Source organism: Adiantum capillus-veneris, chromosome 13 (genome assembly GCF_014529385.1).
Source record: "Adiantum capillus-veneris isolate H3 chromosome 13, ASM1452938v2, whole genome shotgun sequence".
In the NCBI taxonomy this organism is placed as follows: Eukaryota; Viridiplantae; Streptophyta; class Polypodiopsida; order Polypodiales; family Pteridaceae; genus Adiantum; species Adiantum capillus-veneris.
This window is the reverse complement of record NC_140943.1, coordinates 149,410,519-149,415,381: the sequence shown is the minus strand read 5'-3', so window position 1 is coordinate 149,415,381 and position 4,863 is coordinate 149,410,519.

Sequence of the window (4,863 nt, the reverse complement as noted above, 5' to 3'; positions counted from 1 at the left end):
GCACAACAAAACAACAAACCCATAGCCAAACCCAAACAAGATAGGGGCACCACCTAGTTATGGTATGTGAACTAGGACGCAAGAGAGATTTTGGCACAACCAAGAAGAAGCACCACACAACACACACAAGCAACCTCACACCAAGACACACACAAAATGAACCAGAGAGACCTAGAGAAAAGGGAACAGAGAGAGAAAAGGATCTTGCGTAATACCTTATTTGTGACTTGCAAATGGAGATGGTTTGTTATGATGCTATTGTAGAGCTTGTACAAAACTCACTCAATGCTTAGTGATTGCTAAACATTGCCAAAACACACACACACACTGTCTTAGGGTATGGGAAACCTCTCACCACAATACCCTCTTACAATGGACACAAAAATGGCAATGAAAAACACACTAAAACACTTTCTAAAATCAAGATCAACCGATAAAAACTCAAATACACAAGTCACCTTGAATTCACCAAACGGTATTGCACAAATGGAAGGACGAAGATTTGAACGTCGAATCATGCCTTTGATGCACCAAACCTCAATTTATTGATGATGAAGGAGCATATACAATAGTGGTTTTGAGATTTGAGGAACTCACGCTCTCTCACTTGCAATGTGTAGCTTGAAGGCTTCTCTCACACCAAGAGTGAAGCTCACAAGTGGTTGCTACACCTAAGTCTCTCCTCACGCATAGAGTGTTGGGGTGCTATGTGAGATGTTGGAGGTTGTTTTACAAGAAGGAGAGGGGCTTATTTATAGGTTGGAGACCCCTCATTAAGATTATTGGAAATCCTAATTTACAAGCTAACAAATCAGGATTATGATTTTTTTGAATATCAAAACATTGCGGGCCTTCTTTGTCTGCTTGAGTCATGGGTGTGGGCTCAAAAGAGAGCATTATTGATGGTAGGTTCTCAAAATGACTATCGATCTTCTTCTTCGTCTTCTCTTCTTTACGCCACCGCCACCAAGGTTGATTATCACGATGAAAATGGTAATTCCATTGATGAGATCTCTTGATTGCAGAGGTTAAGCATGGTACACATGCTGAATTTATGTATATATATAAGGGTTAAGATGGAATTGTACTTTGGAGATAATAGAGAGAGGCATAGAGATGGTGTATGTACATGGAGAGCTCATATGAGAGCTATGGAAGTAAGAGGGGAGGTTAATGGTGAAGAAGGTGAGAGAAACCATTGAAGGTGCAGGTTTGAGTGAGGGATCGAGAGGAATGTGTGTGTGTGTGTGTGTAGAAGTGTGGAAAGAGGTGAGAGAAGACTATGGGCTACTTGTGAGAAAAGTGGACAGACTGTGGTCCACTCAAAAAATCATATCTCACCGCTGGTAGCTCCAAAAATCATGAAAAATTTTGAGGTGATTATTCAGAGCGTGGGATACATTTTCTCTTTTGATCACCGCTCCAAATTCGGAGTGGAGATAGGTGCCAAAATTCTTACCAAAAAACCTTTTTTTTCTGCCTGCAAAAGTCTTTTAGTGGCCCCCTCCTTTGTTGAATTTGTACAATGCATCCAAGAGTGAGCCCCTCCTTTGTCATATCATAATACAAATCATCAAAGTTTCCCTTGACCCATGCATGGAGGAGGATTATTGGTGAATAAAGAAATATATGCATGGTGGGACTAGTGTATGGACTATTCATGGACTTTAGCTCAATGAGCACATGGTGTTAGAATAATGAGTAAAAATAATAATAAAAATATGGAGGAGTTATGGATATGAAAAGATATTGGAATCATATGATATGGTCCCTCTTTGAATTATTTTGGGTGAAAGAGGAAAAGGTATGCAAGTAAATAATATAATAAACGTGACCAATGAGTAGAAATCAATTTTTTGTTTTCACGAGGGTGAGGGTGAAAATGTGGGAGTGATTTGTATACAGGAAGAATATAAGGTTAGAGTATGTACATATTCACAAAAAATATACTTATGGTGTACGAGGATGAAAGAAGGTGTATATAGGTTTAATAAAACACACACCTAAGTAGAAATATTTAAATAAAATACCAAAATAATTATAAAAATCCCTATATTTAGGCCATATATATAATGCAATATTTACACACAAATGAGCCATAATATATTTTATTTTTTTGATTTTATTTATTTTTTTGGCTCAACTAGCCCGGTGACTAGTTAGCTGAGGGTTTTTAAGGAGATATGGGAAAAGTCCCGTAACTCACACACGCCTATGTACAGTGAAATGGTAGGGATAGCCATAGTGCTTGGTGAATTTGGTAGGGTGAGGTAGCTTACTATGGCAATTACCGAGAGCCGAAAAACGGCTATCACTATAACTCAATAAATTTTTTTCTTTGACCATGTTGGCTCGAACTTAAGTTCAAGCCTCGACCAAAGGTTGGGGTTTTAGGCTCCATCATTCCATGCAGAGTATTTTCTGGAGTTGATCTTGAGGGCCTTTTCTTTATTTAACCATGGTGAGGCTTGAACTTAAGTTCAAGCCTCTATCCTTCCATGAATACTTTCTAGATCAGGCTTGGGGTTCTAGGCACCATCATTCCATGAGCATTTTCTTTCTTTGACTGTGGATGAGGCTCGTTTGATCCTCCATCATTCCAAGAGTACTTTCTAGAACAAAGGTTAGGGTTTAGGCTCCATCATTCCACGATTATTTTTTGGACTTGAGCTTAAGGGTCTTCTCTCTTTCACTAATTAGAGGCTCAAACTTCAGTTTAAGCCTTCATCATTCCATGAAGAATACTTTGTAGACCAAAGCCTTGGGTTTTCTTCCTTTGACTATATTGTGATCAGTCTCTCAAAGCCTTTATATTTCATGACCACATCAATTTCTAGTCTAAACATGCAAGTTTGAGTCCCCAAGGAATTGATGTAGCCTTTAGGGATGTCTTTTCTAACAAAACAGGAATCTTCTTTTTGAAAAAAATCAACATTTTAATAAGTCGAGTCACACAAATCAAAACAATGAGCTTAATAAGGCATGTACCACATCATTTTTGTCTCATATTAAACACTATCTTCCCTGCCAATATCTTATGTTTTTCTTCATAGCGTTAGTGAAATGACAAGTTAATAGTATTTAAATTCAACGAATTCTTGATGGGGTCATAGCAAGCTATCTTACATATTCTCTCTCTCTCTCTCTCTCTCTCTCTCTCTCACACACACACACACACACACACAAACACACAATAGTAGCCCTAGTCACTTGGAGAAAGAGAGGTTTGAACTTAAGTGTGAATTCTCTAGGAAACATTAGAGATGCCTCTATTCATTAGCCCCCCCCCTCCTCCCAAAAAAAAAAAGAAAAAGAAAAAAAGTGTCACCCAAGTCACTTGTTGAGTCATGTGGAGAAAAAGAGACTCAAAATTAAGTTTGATTGCTGTAGGAAACAATAGAAATGTGCACTTGTGGGTGAAAAAGAGATAAAATTATCTGTTTTATCGTGACCATGAAGCAACCAAGAATTGGGCTTTAGTGTGATCCACCTCTTTGCATGCTAAATAGTGATTAAGAACATGATTTTGTGCATCCAAACCACATGCTAGTGTCTTATGTCTACATGGAGTTAGCTCTACCAACGCACCCAATCTAAAGGCGGAATAGCCAAAAAACCTGAGATTGCAATTGAGCCTTAGAAAAATGACACTTAAATAAATTCCAAAATTTCTAAATGTCTTATAAATTAAGTTTAGTGCCATGGTTCTCTCATGCTTTTTATGTCACTAGTCAATGTATATACCTATGTATTTAAATACACATGTCCCTATAGATATGTGCTAAGGGATATATTTTAATGGGACATGGAGCGTAACTACAAATAGATGATAGCTTAAAGTACTAAAAAATACTAAGTTTTTCAATAGCATTATAAAAAATGGGACTTCAATAATTCCCTAAACTCCCAAATATGTTTTAAATACTTAGGTTTTGCTTATACTTTTACACTTTCAAGTACTATTTAGGATAGTAGCTAGTTTAATAATTTTTAAGTTGGACATTGGTCACAATTGATAGGTTCTTTGAAGCCTGCCCTATGTAGCCAAGTCTAACAAATCTGTCGTCTTGACTATATCGATGCAAGTGAGAATTCTATCTTGACTTAAAAAGGTTTCACGTACTGCAGTCCGATTCTAGAGACCGTTGAGGATTCAACCAAGATGACCTCAACAATTTTGATACTTTTGTATAAAATCATTAGAATGATACCTCATTATTATTATGTTGTACATTAATGAATCAAATTGTAAGGTCCTTCCCTAAACCCTAGAGCCATTCAGAACTTTTTAACCTAGAAAATAATTTAGAAAAAGCAAGACCGACAAAGAAGTCATGTGGACAACAAGATTTTACTCCAGAATGAAAAGACAAGGATATTTTGGATAAGAAATTACCTAATCCCTATATTTTTCCAAAAAGATCAAGATTATTTTTATACTTCTTTGTCAAAATCCGTGTGGGAATTGATCTAGATGGGGAACTGGGAGAAAAAGGGACTAACTTGATTGAAAGATAAAGTTAAGAGATAAGAACTAAGAAGAAAATTGGGGTCCAATAGGAACTAAGAAGAAAATTGGGATCCAATAGCATTTGAGAAGAGAATTGGGGTCCAATAGGTATTAAGAAGAGAATGGCGGTTCAATAGCGTTGGAGAAGAGAAATGGGGCCCAATAGCAATTGAGAGGAGAATTGGGGTCCAATAGGATTTGAGAAAAGAATTGAGGTCCAATAGGAATTGAGAAAAGAATACCCACCATTTCCTATATAAGCACCCCCTCTTCTTTGTAATTTTACACACACATATTGCTAAGCTACTTGCATACTTGCCATGCTCAATATTTTGCTTAAGTAAATCAAGGTT